This window comes from Bos javanicus, chromosome 29 (assembly GCF_032452875.1).
Source record: "Bos javanicus breed banteng chromosome 29, ARS-OSU_banteng_1.0, whole genome shotgun sequence".
NCBI lineage: Eukaryota > Metazoa > Chordata > Mammalia > Artiodactyla > Bovidae > Bos > Bos javanicus.
This window is the reverse complement of record NC_083896.1, coordinates 6697534-6722621: the sequence shown is the minus strand read 5'-3', so window position 1 is coordinate 6722621 and position 25088 is coordinate 6697534. Positions and strand designations below refer to the sequence as shown.

Genomic DNA, 25088 nt, shown 5'->3' with positions numbered 1-25088 from the left:
TTAATAAATGTGGATAAAGAATACAATTTTATCATTCATTTCTTTATCATTGCAAATAAACTTTTTCCAAAGTGACATTTCTTTATTCATTAATAATGATGCAATAAGTATTATAGTAGGAATACACTGAGTGCAAGGAAGAGATAAAAGAATTAATAATGTAAGATTAAACACATAAGGCCTGCTATATCATGATAAGCTTAATTCTCAGTTTTGACATTCCTTTACTTCTCTGAGATCAATAAAATTCCTTTAAATAATGCTGTAAAAAAAACAAAAGAAATGTGGAATACATAAATACAATGGAACGTTATTCATAAAAGAATGAAATATTGCTGTTTGTAGCAACAGGGATGGACCTAAAGAATACCGTACTAAGTGAAGTAAGTCAAAGGTAAATGTTATATGATATCATTTCTATGTGGATCTAAAAAATAGTACAAATGAATTTATTTATAAAGTAGAAAGAAACTCACAGACACAGAAGGCAAATTTCTGGTTATCAAATGGAAGGGCAGGGGAGGGATTAATTAGGAGTATGGGACTAACAGATGCATACTGCTGCTGCTGCTGCTGCTAAGTCACTTCAGTCGTGTCGGACTCTGTGTGACCCCATAGACAGCAGCCTACCAGGCTCCTCTGTCCCTGGGATTCTCCAGGCAAGAGTACTGGAGTGGGTTGCCATTGCCTTCTCTGAGATGCACACTACCATATATAAAATAAATGAGAAAACCAAGGACTTCCTATTTACTGTATAGCACAAGCTGGAATTGGATTGCCGGGAGAAATATCAATAACCTCAGATATGCAGATGGCACCACCCTTATGGCAGAAAGTGAAGTTCTTTAGTTCTTACTAAAGAGCCTCTTGATGAAAGTGAAATAAGAGAGTGAAAAAGTTGGCTTAAAGCTCAACATTCAGAAAACTAAGATCATGGCATCTGGCCCCATCACTTCATGGGAAATAGATGGGGAAACAGTGGTAACAGGGGTTGACTTTATTTATTTATTTATTTTTGGCTCCAAAATCACTGCAGATGGTGACTGCAGCCATGAAATTAAAAGACGCTTACTCCTTGGAAGGAAAGTTATGACCAACCTAGACAGCATATTCAAAAGTAGAGACATCATTTTGCCAACAAAGGTCCATCTAGTCAAGGCTATGGTTTTTCCAGTGGTCATGTATGGATGTGAGAGTTAGACTATAAAGAAAGCTAAGCGCCAAAGAATTGATGCTTTTGAACTGTGGTGTTGGAGAAGACTCTTGAGAGGCCCTTGGATTGCAAGGGGATCCAACTAGTCCATCCTAAAGGAGATCAGTCCTGGGCGTTCATTGGAAGGACTGATGTTGATGCTGAAACTCCAATACTTTGGCCACCTGATGCAAAGAGCTGACTCATTTGAAAAGACCCTGATGCTGGGAAAAATTGAAGGCTGGAGGAGAAGGGGACGACAGAGGATGAGATGGTTGGATGGGATCACCAAGTCAATGGACGTGAGTTTGAGTAAACTTCGGGAGTTGGTGATGGACAGGGAGACCTGGCGTGCTACAGTCCTTGGGGTCACAAAGAGTCAGACACGACTGAGCAACTGAACTGAACTGAACTGATATAGCACAGGGAACTATATTCAGTAGGTTGTAATAGTCTATAATGGAAACAACTGAAAAAGTATACATAAATACATATGTGTATATATAAATATTTATGTGTATATATATGTATATTTACTATATACCTGAAACTAGGACAATATTGTAAATCAACTATATTTCAATAAGTAAATAAAATATAAAATTTATTTTCTTTTTATTTTTATGTGAAATGGGGATATTTCATTATATTTTCTTTATGTACTTTGTTTTATACTAACTGGTTTTGGTAAATTAACTTTCAGCTTGATACATTCTCTTATCCTTTGTAAGTACCTTTTTAGACAGCATTAGAGTTTAATGTGCTCAGTCGCGCCCGCCAGGCTCCTCCGTCTAAGGGATTTTTTCAGGCAAGAATACTGCAGTGGGTTACCATTTCCTCTTCCACGGGATATTCCCAACCCAGGGATAGAACCCTTGTGAGTACCTTTATTTGACTTTAAAAATTTCTGAAAAAGTGATTAGTTTTTATAGCAAACAATTATATGAAGTACAAAGAATAAGAATTTTATATACTTCCTAATGTGTATAATTGTTTTCTATTCTTTGTCCAGTTGCATTGTTCAATACTCACAAATGATACTACATAATAGTGGCAGTAAAGTGAAGTCGCTCAGTCCTGTCTGACTCTTTGTGACCCCATGGACTGTAGCCTACCAGGCCCCTCCGTCCATGGAATTTTTCAGGCAAGAATACTGGAGTGGGTTGCCATTTCCTTCTCCAGGGGATCTTCCCAACCCAGGGATCAAGCCTGGGTCTCCCACATTTCGGGCAGATGCTTAACCATCTGAGCCACCTGGTTTTAGTAAGAATACTTTTCTCATACACATGACACATCTCTATCTATTGCTACTTTGTCAGAAACAGATGCTTAACTCTGATCCTTTTTTGTAACATGTTTGGAGATTTGTCAAATAATCTTGATAAAATTATGAATAGATTGCCTAATAATAAAATATTCTTTCATTCTGGACTAGGTTTCATTTGATGATAGTTTATCATGCTTTAATTATTCTATTAGGTTCTATTTATTAATTGTTTATTTAAAATTTTTGCATCAATACTATATTGTATTTGAGCAAACACTTTATTATATTATCAACTGTAGAATCACTTTTCTATTGTGATAAATATATATAACATAAAATGCATTATTTTAACCACTTTAAAGTTAATTGGCGTTAAGTATTAGATGAGCATTTTAGTCCCACAATTCATAATTTTGATGTAATCCTCAAAGTTATCTACTGCTAATTTTAAAAATAATTATGTGGAGGTTTTTCTTCTTCCTTTTTTTGTTTTCTTCTATTCATCTTAACTTTGTTCTTTCATTAAAACAATTTCATGAACCATTCCTAAGTTCTCATAGTTGTATTTTGAAGTAACCAGAAGGGTGGAAAGAATGTCACAAATATAGCATGTGTCCTACACCTTGTATTTCATCCCTCTTCATATCTCTTTCATGTTTATTTTCTTATTTGAATCTCAAAACAGTCCCTATGCAGGTAGGATGCCTGTTGTAAACACTGGTTCATTTTTGTAAATGTGATATAACAATTGCAATGCATATGGTCATATTTGAACGATGTGCAATTAAAACAAACCTTAACTGTTTGTTTAAAATTTAAAAAAAAAAACTGAATTCATCTACTTAACTTGAAGACAAGCACAGCACAGCCAAAAAAGGGTAGTGCTAACATGGACATTGCTATGTTCTCCTTTATATTCACTAGAAAAAGGACTCAACATGTAATCACACGTGGTCTTTGGTTGAAAGCTCTTTGGAAAGAATAAGATATGTAGAATCCTTACATTATGTTCCTGCATAGCATTCTAGTTTTCATCCCTGACTTTTTAAATTAAAAACTTTTTTTAAGTTAAAAACTATCTGATGCCCTACATAGGTTTATCCAAAAAAAAAAAAATGTAAAGGGAAGCAAATAATTTAAATCACATTTAACAATTTGGTGATTAATACTGAAGCCAAGTAAAATAATTACTGACTCATTTCTATTCATCCTTCAGGTCTCAGCTTAAAGAATCACTTCAACAGGGAAACCATTCATAACTCTTCCAACCAAGTCAGGCACCCCTATTATATACTCTGTACACTCTATTCATTACTTTTAAATCCCTTTTTACAAAGAAACTAAATAAGCTTTTGTTTTGTAATCTATTTATGTGTGTTTCTCCTGCTAGAGTAAACTCCATGAGGACAAATAGTGTGACTCTGGTTAATACATTGTGATATATATTATTATATAGTTGCATTATTAGTTGTATATATTATTAGTATATCATCATTATTCTAGATCTAGTACAGAAATTAAATAAATCAAGTATCCACAGTCCATAAGCTCCCAGCCCAAGGCAGTGGCAAGACAAGTTACATAGATACAGCTTTTATTGTGCAGTTTTCACAGTCAGGGATGCAGAAGACATTCCTGTGTAGTAGATTTGAAGTCACTCAATAAGCATTCATTACACAAATTCTGAACAACACTACCATCTCGGTTCTATGAGAAAGGCAGAAGCATTCAAATGGTATAGAGATACAAGTCAATCTTAGAGAAATGGTATAGACAGCCAGTGAATACAACAGAGTGATATGATATTTTTCAAAAAATACTTTTACCTTCTGAAGGAGCAGCAAAATGTGACTTGGAAAGGACAGAGTGATAAGGGGGTGTGTACAAGGGAAGAAATAAAAAATTCTTTGAAGCAGAAGGAAAAATGTTGCTTGGCTGGCTCAGTTTCCCTAGTAGGAAAAATGAGAAATGGAATTAGTCAGCTTTGCTCCTTCAACAATGCATGTGATTTTTAAAAAGAATGGAGAAGGAGCTCTAGAGAATTTAAATAAAAACAGAAAAAAAAGATTTTATTATATTTCCATGATATATATCACATACAACACAAACATACCTAAACTGCCTTAAAGTCTGGGGAATGGGCATGTTATATAATCTTCAAGGGTTCCTTTGCTTCTCAGAACCATAAATGATTATGAAAGTTTGCAGGCTTCATCTAGCTTTACCAGGATCAATCAACTACAACTATAGGCGTAGTTCCTGGAAGCAAGGTGTTTTTTTTTTTTTTTTTTTTTTAAATAATCTAAAAGGTAACCCTGAGGAGCAGCGGTAGGCACCACAGATGACAAGGGATGTGTAATAAGGGCTTATTAGCCTCATGCTTTAAAATCTAATAATAGGTGATTCTTTGTAGTGTTTTCCACAAGTATGCTTGTCAGGCTAGCTAAAACAGAAAACAGACCTTTAAACAGCTCAAACCACAATAACTAAGTAAGTGTCCATAAAATTAAACACGCAAATATATGATACAAAACTACTATATACATGACTCCATGCTGACCAGTCAGTTTGTGAGTTAGAGAGAGAAAGTTGTTGGCAGAGACATTACTTTGCCAACATAGGTCTGTATAGTCAAAGCTATAGTTTCCAGTAGTCATCTACAGATGTGAGAATTGTACCATAAAGGCTAAGCACTGAAGAATTGATGCCTTTGAACTGTGGTGCTGGAGAAGGCTCTTGAGAGTCCCTTGGGCTGCAAGAAGATCAAATCAGTTAATCCTAAAGGAAATCAACCCTGAATATTCATTGGAAGGACTGATGCTGAAGCTCCAATACTTTGGCCACCTGATGCGAAGAACTGACTCATTGGAAAAGACCCTGATGCTAGGAAAGATTGAAGGCGGGAGGAAAAGGGGATGACAGAAGACGAGATGGCTGGATGGCATCACCGACTCAACAGAGATGAGTTTGAGCAAACTCTAGGAGATGGTGAAGGACAGGGAAGCCCGGTGGTCTGGAGTCTGTAGGGTCACAAAGAATCAGACACAACTGAGTGACTGAACAACAACAGCAAACGTTGGTATAGAGTTGAAAATTAAAAAGGAAAAGAAAAAGAGAACAACAACAACAACAAAACCCTTCTGCCTTCTAGATGCTCCTAATCTAAGGCACAGGAAAACCTTTCCTATATCTCAAGAATTCCTGTCTCACAGTGACTTTTGCAAAACCAAGGAATTATCATTGAGAATAGTAACAAGGGAGAAAATGCACTGAGAAAATTTTTCTCTAAACACTGAGAAAAATTTTGGTTCATTGTACTATGTAGAAATGTTACAGTGTTAGTGTCATATCTTACTAGCATCATACTTTATACCCTATGAGATTTGAACTATAAGATTTCCTATCTAACAATGTCATTGCTCTGAAAATGACCAAGCATCCATAGGCAAGTTAACAGGTAAGTCCTTAAACTTCAAAAGACTTGTTGGTTGCTTATGTTAGCTGTGACAGCAAGACATTTGGGGATTGATTTCTTTTCTGCTGGAAATGGTGTCTTTTCTGCTACACATTAATTTAGGACCCAAGTTACTTTCTAATTGTGCCACTTACTTTCAATATACAGTCCCCAAATGTCTATGGGGTTGAAAGGGGGAAGGTGAGGGTTTTGTGATCAGATCTGAATGTGTTCTCAATTCTATCTTCATTTTTTTCACCAGAATTAAGTCAAATGGACCGACTTAATTATAAGGGAATTTGGAGTTTCCTCCTTTATACCCAGGGGGAAAATGAAATGAATGGTTGAACATCTGGCAGAGAATCTCTATCTAACCCATAAGAAAAGAGAAGGATCTGAGTGTGCATGCATGCTCGGTCACTAAGTCATGTCAGACTCTTTGCGACCCTATGGACTGTAGCCTGCCAGGCTCCTCTGTCCATGGGATTTCCCAGGCAAAAATACCGGAGTGTGTTACCATTTCCTTCTCCTGGGGATCTTCCCCACCCAAGGACTGAACCTGCATTTCCTGCATTGTCAGGCAAGTTCTTTACCACTGAGCCACTAGGGAAGCCCAAAGGATCTGAGAGGCAATAACAAAACATAGAAACAAGGTATACCGCTTACATTCTTTCCTTTGTCTATGATTTTTTTTGTTGTTGTTAATTCTGTCTTGATCCCATCTTGAGGCCCCGATCAAAGGCCAGTCAGTTTCCTTTCAATGGACCATTAAGTTCACACTCCGAACCAGCTCCCATCAGGTTCTCACGCTCTGGGCCACTGTTTGATGTTATTGTTGTCGCTAAGTCGTCTTTGGTTCTTTGCGACCCCATGGACTGCAGCCCGCCAGGCTCCTCTGTCTGTGGGATTTCTCAGGCAAGAATCCTGGAGTGGGTTGCATTTCCTTCTCCAGAGGATCTTCCTGACCCAGGGACTGAACCCCAGTCCCCTGCACTGCAGATGGACTCTTTACCGCTGAACCACCGGGAAAGCCCCAGGTCACTGTGTACCTGCCCTAATTGTCCCAAGACGAGATATCAGACAACCAGGGGCAGCGCCTATGTCTGAAAGTTAGCTGAAATTATTCAAAGTAGCTAATCCTAAACTTGCTTACCCATGGAAACCACAGCAAAGACACCAAGCACAGCTCCCTGCTCTCCTGCCTTCCCCTGGGCGACACTGGCTGTCCTACTGTGTTCCCCCCAGGGGACTGTGAGTGACGGAATTATAAACCACGTTCTGGTTTCCCTCTCTTGATCGGTGGCTAACCGCATTATACCTCACCCACAGTAATGTGGTTAAAACACTGTTAAAAGGATATATAAAAGTTTGATCCATTTTCAACAAAAGCATATTCTGTTTCAGAGCCTAATCAGCTGATACCTCTCAGAGCATCATATTATCAATATCGAGCTAATAGTCTGGATCCAAACTGACAAAGGAAACAAAAACATTCTCATCTGTTAGCCAAGGGAGAGAGCGGGAAACAGTGAACCAGTTGAACGTCTCCATCCAAGCCAGCCCTTAAATGAAAATAAATGCAATGTCATCAGCCTACAGGAGGATTGCACTCAACTCTGGAAAAGAGAGAGGAAAATATGTTTTTAACTGACGAGAACATGTATGTTTTGTTTGTTTGAAAAATACACCAAGAAGACTTCCCTGAAATTTGTTGTAAGCTATTCCCTCTAAAATGTGTGAGTATAAGTGTGTCAAAATAAGAAAATCTATAACAGAGAATGAGGTGGTTGGATGGCATCACCAACTCGATGGACATGAGTTTCAACAAGCTCCAGAAGTTGGTGATAAACAGGGAAGCCTGGCATGCTGCAGTCTATGAGGTCGCAAAGAGTCGGACACGACTGAGCGACTGAACTGAACTGAATACAAATTAAATGAAATAATAGTTTTGCAGTTTATAAAACTAGCTGAAGGTTGGGTGCCGGTTCATTGAATGAGTTCATTTGTGTCTTATTTCAATGCACTCTTTTCTGAGGTTTATTTTTGAAGTGACTTCAGATGAGGGAATAAAAAGGGACAGTATGTGTTTCTATCCCAGAATTTGCCATTAACCTATTCTGTAGCAGTTGTGTTTCTAAGGCATCTGTATGAACCCAGGGAGGTTTCAGGTTTGATATAATAACACTATGAATTACTGTGAAATATACTTATTATTGTGTAATTAACCTAGTTCTAAAGAAGGTTCTCTGGTGGGAAAGTACTACCGAAACAATTTATAATTTTGATTTGTGTCCTACTCGTAGCCTGGAGCATTAGGTAGTGTGTACTGACTCACTCTACTAGATAAGCCGTACATGATTTGTCTAGGACCATTTTGTTAAATATTATTTAGCTAGTTCTAATTTATGAAAATGCCTTATCAACTTCCCTAGAAAAAGGACAAAAGAAAGGACCTGTAGGTTAGTGTGCAGCTGGACATCAAGGAGCTGACCTGACATTGAATTCTAGAAACTAGACTTAAACAGATCTTGCAAGCTTGATCTGATCACTTAAAATCTCTGAGCATCTCTTTCATGCCTTTAAAGTATTAACAATGATATGTTTCTTCTCTAGGAGTGTCAGAGTGTAAAGAGTTAATGCATATAAAATATTTCTTATAAAGCCTTCTAGATAGGAGGTCTAAATAGTTGGAATAATTAGGATGAAATTCATCCAGACTCCAAATCTTTATATCTTAATGTCAATTTAAGTCAAAAAGGACAGATTTGTCTGTGCCAGTCTATCAATGCCTAGACCCAAACATACCATACCATCTCAGATACAATGCAGGACATGTTTCTGGATACTTTTAATACTTGAGTGCTTGCCTAAGTTTTTGGCTTGGAAACAATTGTTTTTAGTTTAACAAGATAAAAAATAACAATGTCACCATTTACTGAGGGTATAGTAAGCGTCTAGTCCCATGAAGAGCCTTTTGCTTTAATCTTCAAAACAATCCCATAGATATGCATTAGTAAATTCTTCCTCCCTCCCCAACTCCTTGTCCTTCTCTCTGCTTTCTTCCATTCTTCCTTCTGTCCTTACACCCTGCCCCATTGGTATCTGCCATGTAGTGCTTACACAGAAAAGGTCATCCGGCTCTTGTGCATGAGTTAGAACTCGATCAGAGTTTAGCTGCCTAATTTAATAATCCATGCTTGCTAAAGCATTTGGTTGTCAATTGTTCCTTTAAAAAGTGAACACGTTAGGATAGTAAATAGTAAATTTTACCATTTAAGACACTTTTGGAGGAAAACTATGTATTTTCCATGAAATTGTTGCCTAGGAAACAGTGATTTCATCTTATTTTTGGCATAAAACTGTAGGTGTCTAAAAGCTCTGAATCAATCTGCACACAGCACGAATGCTGATATTTATGAAGCCAGCAAGACAATAAGGGCGTTTCTACCTTGCGGTCTCCAAAGAAGAAATTTTGTGTAAGAATTTTTTGAGTGATCAGCTGGATGAGAACATCCCTTCAAGTTACCAGGAGAACGTAAGAAGGACTGAAGTAGCTATTTCTTTAAAGAAGATATAAAAATTGCCATTAAATTTATTAAAGGTACCAAGAGGAGCTGGGGTGAAGGCAGTCACAGAGACAGCACGAGAGTCGGGATTCAGTCTGTGATTGCAACTGAGTGCTGGACCCCCAGTAGGCTGAAAGACATTAAAAATATTTTTTAATGCTCAACATCACTAATCATCAGAAAAATGCAAATCAAAACCATAATGAAATATCACCTAATGCCAGTTTGGTTAGCCACTACAAAACAAAAAAAAACAAAAAAAACAGCATAAAGATGTGGTAAAGATGTGGAGAATTCAGAATCCTTGTGCACTATTGATGAGAGTGTAAAGTGGTGCAGATGGTCTAGAAACCACTATATAGAGTTCTTTAAAAATTAAAAATAACCATATAATTCAGCAATCCCACTTCTGGGCATTTATCCAGAAGAATAAAAATAAAATTCTCAAAGAGATATTTGCATATCCATGTTTGTTGCAGCATTATTTAAAATAGCCAACACATGGAAACAGCCTAAGTGTCTATCAATGGATGAATGGATAAAGAAAATATGATGTAATAAATATATATAGATACACATACACACATATATATGAACACACACATACACAATGGAATACTATTCAGCTTTCAAAAAGGAAATCCTGTCATATACACAACACAGATGAACCTTAAGGACATTATGGTGAGTTACATAATCCCATGGCTAAAAAACAAAAATTTCATGATTAAATTATATGAGATACTTAAATTAGTCAGCGATCAATGCAAAGAAATAGAGGAAAACAACAGAATGGGAAAGACTAGAGAACTCTTCAAGAAAATTAGAGATACCAAGGGAACATTTCATGCAAAGATGGGCTCGATAAAGAACAGAAATGGTATGGACCTAACAGAAGCAGAAGATATTAAGAAGAGGTGGCAAGAATACACAGAAGAACTCTACAAAAAAAAAAAAGATCTTCATGACCAAGATAATCACTATGGTGTGATCAATCATTCACCTAGAGCCAGACATCCTGGAATGTGAAGTCAAGTGGGCCTTAGAAAGCATCACTACGAACAAAGCTAGTGGAGGTGATGGAATTCCAGTTGAGCTATTCCAAATCCTGAAAGATGATGCTGTGAAAGTGCTGCACTCAACATGCCAGCAAATTTGGAAAACTCAGCAGTGGCCGCAGGACTGGAAAAAGTCAGTTTTCATTCCAACCCCAAAGAAAAGAAATGCCAAAGAATGCTCAAACTACCGCACAATTGCACTTATCTCACACGCTAGTAAAGTAATGCTCAAAATTCTCCAAGCCAGGCTTCAGCAATACGTGGACTGTGAACTTCCAGATGTTTAAGCTGGTTTTAGAAAAGGCAGAGGAACCAGAGACCAAATTGCCAACATCCACTGGATCATGGAAAAAGCAAGAGAGTTCCAGAAAAACATCTATTTCTGCTTTATTGACTATGCCAAAGCCTTTGACTATGTGGATCACAATAAACTGTGGAAAATTCTGAAAGAGATGGGAATACCAGACCACCTGACCTGCCTCTTGAGAAACCTGTATGCAGGTCAGGAAGCAACAGTTAGAACTGGACATGGAACAATAGACTGGTTCCAAATAGGAAAAGGAGTACATCAAGGCTGTATATTGTCACCCTGCTTATTTAACTTATATGCAGAGTACATCATGAGAAACGCTGGACTGGAAGAAACACAAGCTGGAATCAAGATTGCTGGGAGAAATATCAATAACCTCAGATATGCAGATGACACCACTTTTATGGCAGAAAGTGAAGAGGAACTCAAAAGCCTCTTGATGAAAGTGAAAGAGGAGAGTGAAAAAGTTGGCTTAAAGCACAACATTCAGAAAACGAAGATCATGGCATCTGGTCCCATCACTTCATGGGAAATAGATGGGGAAACAGTGGAAACAGTGTCAGACTTTATTTTTTGGGGGGGGGGTCCAAAATCACTGCAGATGGTGATTGCAGCCATGAAATTAAAAGACGCTTACTCCTTGGAAGAAAAGTTACAACCAACCTAGATAGCATATTCAGAAGCAGAGTCATTACTTTGCCAACAAAGGTCCGTCTAGTCAAGGCTATGGTTTTTCCTGTGGTCATGTATGGATGTGAGAGTTGGACTGTGAAGAAAGCTGAGTGCCAAAGAATTGATGCTTTTGAACTGTGGTGTTGGAGAAGACTCTTGAGAGTCCCTTGGACTGCAAGGAGACCCAAGTCCTTTCTGATGGAGATCAGTCCTGGATGTTCATTGGAAGGACTGATGCTGAAGCTGAAACTCCAATATTTTGGCCACCTCATGCGAAGAGTTGACTCATTGGAAAAGACTCTGATGCTGGGAAGGATTGGGGGCAGGAGGAGAAGGGGACGACAAAGGATGAGATGGCTGGATGGCATCACTGACTCGATGGACGTGAGTTTGAGTGAACTCCGGGAGTTGGTGATGGACAGGGAGGCCTGGCGTGCTGCAATTCATGGGGTTGCAAAGAGTTGGACAAGATTGAGTGACTGAACTGAACTGAAATTAGTCAAACTCAGAAACAGAAAATAGAAAGGTGGCTTCCAGTGATGAGAGAAGGGAAATAATTGCAAAATGGTCCCAGAGGATCTTCTGGGGTGGTGGTAAGATTCTATATCTTGATTGTAGCAGGGTTTACACAACTACATGCGTGCTTGCATGCTAAGTCACTCCAACCATGTCCTGCTCTGTGTGACCCTATGGACTGTGTATAGCCTGCCAAGCTCCTTTGTCCATGGGATTCTCCAGCTGAGGATACTGGAGTGGGTTGCCATGCCCTTCTCCAGGGGATCTTCCTGACCCAGGGATCAAACCTGCATCTCTTACATCTCCTGCATTGGCAGGTGCGTGCTTTACCACTAGCACCGCCTGGGAAGCCCACACAACTATAGAGAGTTGCCAAACTGTATAAGTGCTACAAGATGATCACTGCGAATACTAGATAAATCTAACAGCAGCAAAAGGACCATCGCTGGTGAATTTAAGAATTCTTTTACTCAAGTCAAAGCTCACCTCTTTCCTATCAATGTGACCGCAGGGTCTTATATCATGTGTAGTTCTAATTTTTCTCACCTGTAAAATAATGGTCGTAATATTTTCCTCTGTGTAAAGCTCTTTTGGAATAGTACTTGAAATCAGCACGTATTTTTTTTTTTCAAATTTCCCTTCTCTTCCTTTCATGCCAGTATTTTTCAAAGTATGACTTTCAGACTCCTAGCATCAAAATCACCGTTGAATACTAAAATGCAACTCTTGAGAATAACATCGCAGAAAGTACATTTTAGCAAGTGCTAAAATCAAGCTTGCAGTGATGCTCTGATACATTCAGGCTTCACTGGTCCCCAGTCTCCACCACCATTTTATTCCATAAGCAAAATTCCCACTTGAATGATCTTCCTCAATCTCTACTGCCACTGCTGCTGCTAAGTCGCTTCAGTCTTGTCCAACTGTGTGTGACCCCATAGACAGCAGTCCACCAGGCTTCCCTGTCCCTGGGATTCTCCAGGCAAGAACACTGGAGTGGGTTGCCATTTCCTTCTCCAATGCCTGAAAGGGAAAAGTGAAAGTGAACTCGCTCAGTCGTGTCCGACTCTTAGCGACCCCATGGACTGCAGCCCACCAGGCTCCTCCATCCATGAGATTTTCCAGGCAATGGTACTGGAGTGGGGTACCATTGCTTTTTCTGCCTCAATCTCTAAGAATGATTTTAATCTTGAATCATGAAGGACTCGCTTTTATGTTTTTTTTTTCCTTTCCGTTTAAATGTCATGAATGGACTTCCTCCATTATTATATCTTGGGGGTGCTTGTTTAAAATCCGGATGTTTGAACCACAATCCATTCCCTCTGAATTATAACTTCTAGGGTTGGGATTCAGGAATCTGCATTTAAACAAGCCTCCTGGGTAATTCTTATAAACTTTGAGAATGATAGCCAAACCCACCAATCACACTAACTGAAAGTGAGACTAATCTTGGGCCTAATTTTGATAATTCAGTTCATATCTACAGTCCTTACCTGGTTCTCACTTCTAAGCAGCAGGAATGAAGGATTTAATTGCATTTGTAATGGAAGATTCTCATCCCAACCTATAATCTAGTGTTCAGATTCTGATTCCTAGTGTTTTTTCTTTATTTGGAAAGTGTTTATGGAGCAAATAATAGGTGTTGGGCCCCAATCTAAGTGTTACAGACAGAACAGTGACACACACACAAAAAGGCCATGATCTCCTGCTGTTCTAGCAGCATATACAGACAATTAATAAAAATTAAGCTATTAAATATAATCTGTTAGATAACTAAATGTTATAGAGAAAAATGAAACATGAAAAGAAATAGAAGTGGGAAGATTATCATTTTAAATCAGATGACCAGGAAAGGTATCATGGAAGATGCTTCCTAACATGATCTAATGGAAAATAATCTTTTTGTTACTCATGTATTGTCTACCCTTTTGAGGGGAGCATGCCAGTGACGGAATGGGTCATTGCCTGATATGACTTTGAGCCCACCACCTGAAGTCTCTCACCATCGCCTTCAGATGTCAAATTCTTGGGTTGTGCTTGTTTTCCTAAATCCTGGAGCTGGATCTGGCTATGAAGTCCTGCCCTATGTCATTTTCCGCAATTTGGCCCTTACCAACCATAAACACTGCAGATGGTGACTGCAGCCATGAAATTAAAAGACGCTTACTCCTTGGAAGGAAAGTTATGACCAACCTAGATACCATATTCAAAAGCAGAGACAATACTTTGCCAACAAAGGTTTGTCTAGTCAAGGCTATGGTTTTTCCAGTGGTCATGTATGGATGTGAGAGTTGGACTGTGAAAAAGGCTGAGCGCCGAAGAATTGATGGTTTTGAACTGTGGTGTTGGAGAAGACTCTTGAGAGTCCCTTGGACTGCAAGGAGATCCAACCAGTCCATTCTGAAGGAGATCAGCTCTGGGATTTCTTTGGAAGGAATGATGCTGAAGCTGAAACTCCAATACTTTGGCCACCTCATGCGAAGAGTTAACTCATTGGAAAAGACTCTGATGCTGGGAGGGATTGGGGGCAAGAGGAGAAGGGGACGACAAAGGATGAGATGGCTGGATGGCATCACTGACTCGATGGACGTAAGTCTGAGTGAACTCCGGGAATTGGTGATGGACAGGGAGGCCTGGCGTGCTGCGATTCATGGGGTCGCAAAGAGTCGGACACGACTGAGCAACTGATCTGATCTTATCTGATCTGATCTGAACCATACCTAGAGATGACAGATTGGCCCGGATTTAAGGGCTAGTTGCAGTGATAGACTCTCACCAGAAGAGGGTAGCAGAGGGTTGCAGAGTGAACGCCGCTGCGGGCGTAGGTGTTCCCGCAACGAGATCAGTTCAAATACAGCATTAAGGTAGTCCAAGAGGTGAATCCACTGGGGAAAGCGTTGGCCTCAGCAACAGCTTTTATAAGAGCTGGGACTACTATAGAACTGACATGCCCTGGAAAGAAGGGAGAGTGTAGCATATTGAAGTGACAATTTGAGAGCACTTTTCTAATAAACTCTCCTGTTGTTTAGTTGCTAAGTCATGTCTGACTCTTTTGTGAGTCCATGGACTAGAGCCCGCCAGGGTCCTCTGTCCATGGGATTTCCCAGTCAAGAACACTGTCATCGGTTGCCATTGCTTCTCTGGGGGATCTTCCTTACTCAGGGATTGAACCCTGTCTCCTGCACTGCAAATGGATCCTTCACCACTGAGCCACGTGAGAAGCCCCAAGAAGCTCCCTTACCTATTAACAAGCATTCCATTTCTTGCTAAATAACATGACAAGTGTCTATCCCTACAGTGGCCCCTCTTTACTCTATTCCTGTTCAATTCCACCCCATTAGCAACACGATGGCTTCTGAGTGTTCTGAGAGACCTTAAGACCCAAACCTTTTTTTTTCCTTCTCTGGCAAACATCGGTTCATATTGAGTCCCCAGCTTAAGCTGAGCCTATACAGAATTAATGGAGAAGGCAATGGCACCCCACTCCAGTACTCTCGCCTGGAAAATCCCATGGACGGAGGTGCCCGGTAGGCTGCAGTCCATGGGGTCCCTAAGAGTTGGACACGACTGAGCGACTTCGCTTTCACTTTTCCTTTCATGCATTGGAGAAGGAAATGGCAACCCAGTCCAGTGTTCTTGCCTGGAGAATCCCAGGGACGGCAGAGCCTGGTGGGCTGCCGTCTATGGGGTCGCACAGAGTCGGACACAACTGAAGCGACTTAGCAGCAGCAGCAGCATACAGAATTAAAACTTGAGTCTCAGATTCTCCCCTAATTTGAGAACTACATGAAGGCAGGAACAAATCACCGTGTGGGATTTTTCTCTGCAATCCCAGCAACAAGCCCAGTGCCTGGTACCTTATAGATACTCATTGCTATTTATTGTAAGACTTCATATTATCGCAAAAAGCAGTTAACCCAGATGGTAATTTTTAAAGTTTGTCTTCCTAAAAAGGGGCAGTAGTGTGACAAATTTCGTTTCTATCTTATGCTCAGCAGAAACCAGACATAACTCTTCCTTTGTCAGCAGCACCACGAAGGAAGCTTCTCACCTACTTATCTCTTTAGGCAGCAAGCTGACAGTGACACCGAATGAATGAAGCTAAACTGCATGAAAGGAAAGCAGAATGGCCTTAAGATGATCATCCCCCGACCCGTGGTCCAAACAAGGCCTAAGACCTGTGCTCTCTTCTGTGCTTTTCATGGACAGGGTCCTGCTGCCTGTCAGCTACAGCACATTTACCATCCTGTCTCCCTCAAGCAGAGCTAACAGAATTCTGGGCAAGAAGAAAGATAATATTCTTGACTCCCAGAGCCAAATATATGAGAAAGGAGTATGAATAGAATTCATTTAGTCTATTCTTTTTGTACTGTAAAAACAAAAAAGAAACTAATTCAAAGCTTTCTCTTAATTTTTGTAACAGATCTGCAGAAAAGTATTATTATTTTCTTCTTTTTCAGGAAAAATGACAAACCTAGATGTGTATTAAAAAGCAGAGACATCACTTTACAGACAAAGATCTGTACAGTCAAAGCCATGGTTTTTCCAGTAGTCATGTATGGATGTGAGAGTTGGACCATAAAGAAGGCTGAGCACCAAAGAATTGATGCTTTCGAACTGTGGAGTTGGAGGAGACTCTTGAGAGTCCCTTGGACAGCAAGGTCAAACCAGTCAATCCTAAAGGAAATCAACCCTGGATATTCATTGGTAGGACTGATGTTGAAGCTGAAGTTCCAGTACTTTGGCCACCTGATGAGGAGAGCCGACTCATTGGGAAAGACCCTGATGCTGGGAAAGATTGAAGACAGGAGGGGAAGGGGACAACAGAAGAGGAGATGGTTGGATGGCATCACCGACTCAGTGGACACGAGTCTGAGCAAACTCAGGGAGATAGCGGAGGACAGAGGTGCCTGGCATGCTGTAGTCCATGGGGTCACAAAGAGTCACACAGGACTTAGCAACTGAACAACAGCAACAATGTTTTTAAGAGTCAGTGAAGTAAAGGCAGGTCGAAAGACTCATTAAGGTCACTTAACAGGTCTATTAATTTTAGGGTCCATGTTTTGTTTACTGTGCCATGTTTCAATTCAATTTTGCCCATGTATTAGATTTTACATTTTGCAAAATATATCAATACTGATTTTCTAATTTACTCATCACAAGCACCATATTGGACAGATAAAATATTCTTTCTCTCTTCAGATAGATGAGCATATTAAGGCCAGAATGAGAGCATATATGCTTTGAAAATAAATACTATTTTCCTTAAACAAATGGCCTGCCATTGTAAAGTAGGTCAGGCTGTTCAACTTATAACTAAGATCAAACAGGCAGTCAAGATAAGATGGGTCTTTTCAGTCCTAGATGGATTCTTAAGAGCAACTCAACTTGCCCATTCATTAGGTAATTAAAAACATACAGAACTACATTTCCTTTACTCAAAATGCTAAAAAGACATAAAAAACAAACACAATAATCACGTGTGTGGAGAGGATGGGGAGGTAAGCAGCAGTGACATAAATACTCTCAGATGGGAAAGTGGGAAAGAGAAACCAAGGGCGGAGGCAGTCCAGTTGTTTGGCAGAGTATATTAATGGATGTTTAATGATATGATTATACAAACCTGAGATATAGAGCAGAGTGTGGCAGTGGGGTCTAGTAAGAACTAAATTTTTACAGAAGAAAATCAGGAGGATGCGCTTTGCTTTGTTTGAATTGACACTGAACAGCAACAAAGAGAAAAATCCTGAAATTCACACAGAGAACAGTATTGAACAGAAATGAAGGCCAAGATGAAATATGACTGTGAGAACTGACCTCCCTCAGGATTTCAGAAATACTGGAGAGAAAATATGGTATGCAACAGGGGGACTCAGGCTGATCCAACCCAGGTATTGTGAAGAAAGGAGAGTCTGATGTCTAGATTATACCTGTAACCCGTGGATGACTTTCAGTGCATTTTTCCATTCATGGTTTTATCCAATTCTCACAACTCTATTCAGTGAATATAATGATCATTAGCATTTTACAAATGAACAGTGAGGCTTGGAGATACTACTTAATTTTTCTCAAAATCCCATGGGAAATAGAATCAGTATAGGATCAGATAGGTCACCCGAAGTTTTTAAGGTGTCTATGACCTTAAAAAGTGTTCTACTCCATAATTTCAAGAACTTGCAGATATAATTGTAGTTAGAGCAGAAACTTTTTATCTCTAAATTACTCATTAATTTAGATTCAACCCTGTCACATAGTGCTAACACGATTCCAAGAAATATGCTAATGGAGCCATTAGTTAGGATGTTTCCTTATTATCACCATTTAAAACATAATCAAAATGAGCTCTTCTAATGCAACTCTCACACAGTTTGCAAACTTCTCTTCATTATGCCCAGGAAGTAAATGTATATTTCAAAGAAAATCTGAGGTTCCTATTTAACTTTTAGAAATTTTAACCTCCAAGGATAATTAGTATGATATAATCACTTAACAAAAACTCTCAGGAGTCTCACATTTGTATCATGGGAGCAGCCTCAAATATGTAAAGGAATAGTGGTGCTCTTGTGAAAGAAAAAGTGTTGTGACCCCATGGACTGTAGCCTACCAGGCCACTCCGTCCATGAAATTATCCAAGCAAGAATAGTGGAGCGGGTAGCGATTCCCTTCTACAGGGCATCTTCTCAACCTAGGGATTGAACCTGGGTCTCTTGCACTGCAGGCGGATTCTTTACCATGAAAGTGAAAGTGAAGTCACTCAGTCGTGTCCAACTCTTTGCGACCCCATGGACTGTAGCCTACCAAGCTCCTCCGTCCATGGGATTCTTCAAGCAAGAATACTGGAGTGGGTTGCCATTTCCTTCTCCAGGGGATCTTCCCAACCCAGGGATCGAACCCCGGTTTCCCGCATTGGAGGCAGACGCTTTAACCTCTGAGCCACAGGGAAGCCCATATTCTTTACCATATACATAAAGGTACTTTGGAAATGTTCAGTTCAATAAACTGGCCTTTAAGCTGGGCTCTGACTGGTTGGCGGATGGGACTGGGGATAAGAGAAACAGATCAAAAATAAGAATAGTTGGGTCTTGGACCAGGAGGAATTTATAATGATACTTCAAATTAGGAGCCTAGTTGCTTACATATTACATACTTGGGGAATTTTTCAAGAAAATCCATTAGGAAATGATAATATGATGCTATAAAAACATGAATAACTACAAGTTGATGATGATTTCTATTGCCAGGCACTATGGAAGAAAATTTTCATATGTTATCATATCTATTCCTCATGACAGCTTGATAAAGTCTTCATTATTTATTTCCATTCTGCCAATGAGGAAACTCAGATTCCGACATAGGCACAGAGATAACACAAAGGGGAAGGAAGGGCCTGCAGTCTGAATCCAGACGGCAGCGGTCCTCTTTCCTCCCAACCTGGAATCTAGTGAGACTTTGCAGGATAGTATTGCTTTCTAGAACAAAGGGGCCTGCTTTCACCTACCAACATCATCATGCCATGTAGTGTCTCCCACATCATAATCATTCCAGAAGGGCTTTGCTGGATGGTTAATAGATCAGCCAGCAGTGCTTGGGGATACAAATAAAATTTATTAACTAGTGACTTAAAATACATAAATTATGACTCTCCTATAACAACCATCTTACAGTAAGATGCTGATGTCGGGACTTCGCTGCTGGCTCAGTGGGAAAGAATCCACCTGGCAGTATAGAAGATGCGGGTTTGATCCCTGGGTTGGGAGGATCCCATACACCGCAGAGGAGCTAAGCCTGTGAGCCACAGCTTCTGAGCCTGTGCTCTAGAGCCCAGGAGCCACAAGGACTGAAGCCCACGTGCCTGGAGCCCTGCTCCACGACAAGAGAAGCCACGGCAGTGAGGAGCAGACGCCCCACAGCTAGAGAGCTGCCCTGCTCTCCACAACCAGAGGAAAGCCATGCAGCACCAAGGCCCAGCATGGTCATAAATAAATAAATAAAATAAAGATGCCAATGGCATGATCCAAAGGCCCAATGAAAACAGTGTCAACATTTCTACCGCTGTATTATGCTCTTGACCTTTTCTCATCATCACATGGAGATTGCTCCAACTTCAGGCATCATATCGGCATCCATCACAGCAGTATGAAGGAGAAAAGGGACAAGTTCACCTTTGTGGCTCTCAGGTAGCTACAGAACTACTAATATTAATATTAATAGCTATAATAAGAGCAGTAATAATTATTTCAGTGCGTTTGTAACTGCACATATGCTAGGTTGTATAATATTTTTTTCTATAGATTCCCTTACATAATCTTTCTGACTATTCTACGTACAGTTTTATTTGACCTCATTTTACATGCAATAAAGTTGAGACCCAGAAAGGTAAGTTCATATATTCAAGGTCATATAATTAGCAAGAAGGAAAAGCACAATTTCAGATCTGTTCTCTCTGGCTCTCACTGTGATGCTCTCAATCCTTTGTTGTACTGTTTCTTAGAATCATTGAATGAGTAATAGAATACACTGGTGTGTAACTGTACTTCAAAACCTCTTTCAGACCCACATTCTCCATCATGCCCTTTAAGAGCTACCATTCTTTCAACATTCCTAGTTCCCTCTTTTCAATTTCTGTGTGTTACATCTCTTATGGTGTCTTACCCATCATTCTATGAGACACTTGCCAAGTTTCCTTACTTTTTGTATTCTGTTGTAGGAAGTTCATGGGCAGGGTCCGTGCCCACTCTTAAGCTCAAGCATGTGCTAGGTGTTTAGAAACATGTCCCTAAGTCAACGGAAACTCTCACTGACCCTGCTGTTTTATAAAGGGTCCTGGAATCTGCGGTTCAGTTTGGCCGAGTCCAGTTGCTTGGCATCTCTTTTACCATTGCTAGATGTGCCAGTCTTGAAACATAATTTATGATCTCTGGGAATATAAGTGGGATATAGCTGTTTTATGTGCTTCCCAGGGGGTGCAGTGGTAAAGAATCTGCCTGCCAATGCAGCAGACACAAGAGACTCAGGTTTGATCCCTGGGTTGGGAAGATCTCCTTGGAGAAGGAAATAGCAACCCATTCCAGTATTTGCACCTGGAAAATTCCATGAACAGAGGACCTTGATAGGCTATAGTCCATGGGGTTGCAAAGAGTCGGACATGACTGAGTGTGTGTGCACACACAGAGTTTTACAACTATCAGATTCAACTAGTCCAGTCATTCATCTCGAGTAGAAAACACAGCTTTTTTTCCTACAAAAATTAAAATTTGCTTCTATATTAAATCAAGGGATCTGTCTTGGTGATATGTTAGATATTTCTATTTTAAAGTAACGATACATTTAGGAACACTATAATAAAATTGTCACTTCTTAATTGCATATTGCATCTCTTTATTCTAGAACTTAAGTTTATTTTTTATTTTGTATTTCCTATTCAACAGGTCTCCTGAGAGGGCTTTCTCATCTTTTCATTCTTTCCTTAAGCCAGAGAATATTTATTAATAACACCTATTCCATGTATGGCAGTCTAGGAAGCACTGGGAATAAAGAGATATTGTAGTATTATAGACATCAGGAAGAATTATATTCAAGGTGCATTAGCAGGCAAAAGAATGAGCCAATTTTCTCGAAAGCATTATGGAAGGCATTACAGAAGAGGACATATTTGAGGAAGGATGAGAAGGAGTTTGTTAGCTGGACAAGAAGACAACAGGACAAAGGGAAAATCTGATGCAAGCATATGAAAAATATGACACACTGGGGAAATACAAGTCATTCTATGTGGGTGAAGTATGGGCTGTAACACAAGAGTGATGGAAACAGTTGACTTACCAAGTGGGCAATAAATCGCAGCACATCTCACTTACTCTGTTAAGGTTTTATCAGGAATAACTGAGTACAAACCATACAGAAAAGCCATGTTTTGATGCTACTGCTGCTCAGTGGTTATAATGGAACCCACCATCTTCTGCTTTATTTTTTAGCTGGTGAAATAATAAGACAGCTTGATGCTTAGACCAGCTGTCCTGCACATCATTGCTTTGCATAAGTGGTGTATTAATTATTTATCTTTGTCTAATAAAGTACTCCCAAGTTATCCACCTAAATCAACATTTTTTCACCTGCAGTTTCTGAGGAGCACAGATCCTGGAACAGGTTAAGTGAATATTTTTGATCCGTGGTGTGTCATGAGATTTCAGTCAAGCTATCAGGTAGGACTGCAATCATGTAGAGGCTTGGCATGGACTAGAGAATCTCATCCAAATATTGATTCCATAGCATTGCTCGTAACATCATAGGTGGTTTCCTGTAGTGGAAAAAGAGAAAGAGAGAGAGAGGAAGGAAGAGAGAGAACATATATTCAATTTTTCTGACCTACAGTGTCCAAAGTGTCACAGCGCCTCTTCTGTTGTATTCCATTGTACACACAGAGTATCTACAATATAAAGCAGGTAGGGAATATGCAAGGACATGAGTACTGGGAGGTGGGGATCAGTAAAGACTATGTTATTAATATGTTTCTGTCTGGATCCAGGGATTCATATCACTCCTATATCAAAACGCACAAACACATTCAAGGCCCCTCAAAGCTTCATTCCATTATAGTGTCTGCTTGACGTACATAATCCGGTCATCTAACTAAAGTCCAGCTGTCAATAAGGATCCTCGGATATAATTTTGTGTTGAAATCCTGAAGTTTAGTTCCTTTCCATTTGAAGTCATAAACTAATGAAACTAGTTATCTGCCCTCATACATCCAACATAAACATACAAGAATGTCTACGTATACTACTCACATCCTTTTTCAAAAAGGGAGACATGAGTGGCACACAGGAGTCATGGTTCCTGGAAGCTCTCAGATCCTGCTGAGAAAATGTTGAAAGTTTTTGTTGTTGTTGTTATAAATCAGTCAGTCCTACTCCTCTTCAGGAGTTATGTTCCATGGCTTTTGAGTTTGCCTTCCAGGCTCTTGGTTACACCAAGCCACTCTTCCTTTTCCATGAGAAACAGTGCGTATTAACAGGTAAGCTGTCTTATCAGCCTATTTCCTCCTAGTGGAGTCTTAGAGTATGAAGGTGTTTCACTTTGCCCTCTTTCTGTCCCTTTTGCTCCAAGCTGACATTGTTTCTACTGATATAATCCTCTTAAAAAATTTTTGGGTCCCCTGTGAATCTTCTTGGAGTTCATTAGACAAAATCTACTGTAACAAATGCCTTTGTAATAACCCTTTCTCTTCTGTGGGTCTCTGTCCAATGCTGGGTGATGCTAATGTACAGCACCCTTAATTATCCCAGAAACCCTATGTCTCTGGAGGGTCTTCTGCCTCCAGACATACCTGGAGACATCACCTTCAATCTATCTGAATCTTACCAAAATATTTTTCTGTTACAGTATTTGTTACATCTTTAGTTTTCCTGGAAGTAGCCTGGATTGCTTAATATTTTTTTAAAGATTTTTTTTATGTGAACCATTTTAAAAGTCTTTATTGAATTTGTTTCTGTTTTTTCGTTTTGGTTTATTGGCTGCCAGGCATGTGGGATCTCAGCTCCTTGACCAAAGATGGAACCTGTACCCTCTGCATTGGAAGGCGAAGTCCTAAGCAATGGACCCCGAGGGAAATCCCAAGGAATGTTTAATTTTTTAATTAATAAATAACTTCTTAATTTTAACATCCTTTGCTATCTTCAGAGGCTTAGTAATTTTAAAGCAATCACATCCTAGCCTTTTCACATATAACAGTTTTTGCTTTTGTTTACCACTTTTCTTTTTCATTTACTAGAAGCAACAAGGAGAAAAACATCTTGTCCAAGAATCTCCCTACTCGGTCATTTAGTTCAATAAGCGTGTTTCCTGCTTTTCACATTCAGTTCGGTTCAGTTCAGTCACTCAGTTGTGTCCAACTCTTTGTGGCCCCATGAACTGCAGCATGCCAGGCTTCCCTATCACCAACTCCTGGAGCTTACTCAAACCCATGTCCATTGAGTCGGTGATGCCATCCGACCATCTCATCCTCTGTTGTCCCCTTCTCCTCCTGCCTTCAATCTTTCCCAGCATCAGGGTCTTTTCCAATGCACCAGTTCTTCGCATCAGGTGGCCAAAGTATTGGAGTTTCAGCTTCATCATCAGTCCTTTCAATGAATATTCAGGACATTATTGTAGATGAAAATTTTGCTAAACTTTTAGCTACCACATAACTAGGATCTTCCTTCCTGTTTTCCAGTATTATCCTCATGCCCCTTTATCCCATCACAGGAAGCCTTCTCAAAATCCATGATGTCTGGCCGACAGTTTCCTCACTAAAACTCTTCATATCATTCCAGCTTCTAACACTTCCTGGTTCCAAAGCCACTACCAATTTTTTAGATATTTGTTAGACCACTCCCACATCCAAATACCAACATCAATATTAGTTATCCAGTCTGTATAAAAAACTACTCCAAAACTTGGCAATTTAAAACATTAAACATTAAATATCTAGCACAGTTTCTGAAGACTAGGACTCCAGGAGCAGGCTACCTGGGTTCTAGTTTAGGAGCACTTGTGAAGTTTCAATCAAGTTTTTGCTGAAGTTGCAGTCATCTGGAAACCTGACTGGGGCAGAAGGCTTCACTTCCAAGTCACTCGTATAGCTATTGGCAGGAGAACTCAGTTCCCTGTGACAGGGACCTCTCCATGTGACTTCTCAAACAACTGTAGCTGACTTTTCCCCAGTGTGAATAATTTGAGAAAGAGAGAGTGAGCAAGAAAGCAGGAAACTTCAGTGGCTTTTTTGATCTATGCTCTTCAGAGTCAGAAGCTGTCATTTCTTTATTTCTGTTGTATTCTATTTGGCATGCAGACTATACCTGATACATTGTTGGAGGCAGGTAAGCAAGGTTTTCAGTATCAGGAGGGAGGATCCTTGGGGTCCATCTTAGAGACTGGCTACTACATAGTCTTGTCTTCCCAGGTGGCTCAGTGGTAAAGAATTTGCCTGCCAGTGCAGGAGATGCAGTAGACACGAGTTCCATCCCTGGGTTGGGAAGATCCCTTTGAGTAGGAAAAGGCAACCTGCTCTAGTATTCTTGC

At 39.8% G+C, this 25088-nt stretch overlaps 1 long non-coding RNA gene across 2 annotated transcripts in view; it reads right to left on the bottom strand.

Annotated features, from left to right (window-relative positions):
* Positions 1 to 4036: 4036 nt before the first annotated feature.
* LOC133241021 (uncharacterized) overlaps positions 4037 to 25088 on the bottom strand; it is a 120159-nt gene continuing 99107 nt past the window's right edge. For both annotated transcript variants that reach the window (XR_009734480.1, XR_009734481.1), the window contains 3 exons: positions 22142 to 22326; positions 9519 to 9609; positions 4037 to 4408 (listed from right to left, as the gene is read on the bottom strand). This is a non-coding gene — a long non-coding RNA (uncharacterized LOC133241021). The remainder of the gene's footprint in view (positions 4409 to 9518; positions 9610 to 22141; positions 22327 to 25088) is intronic.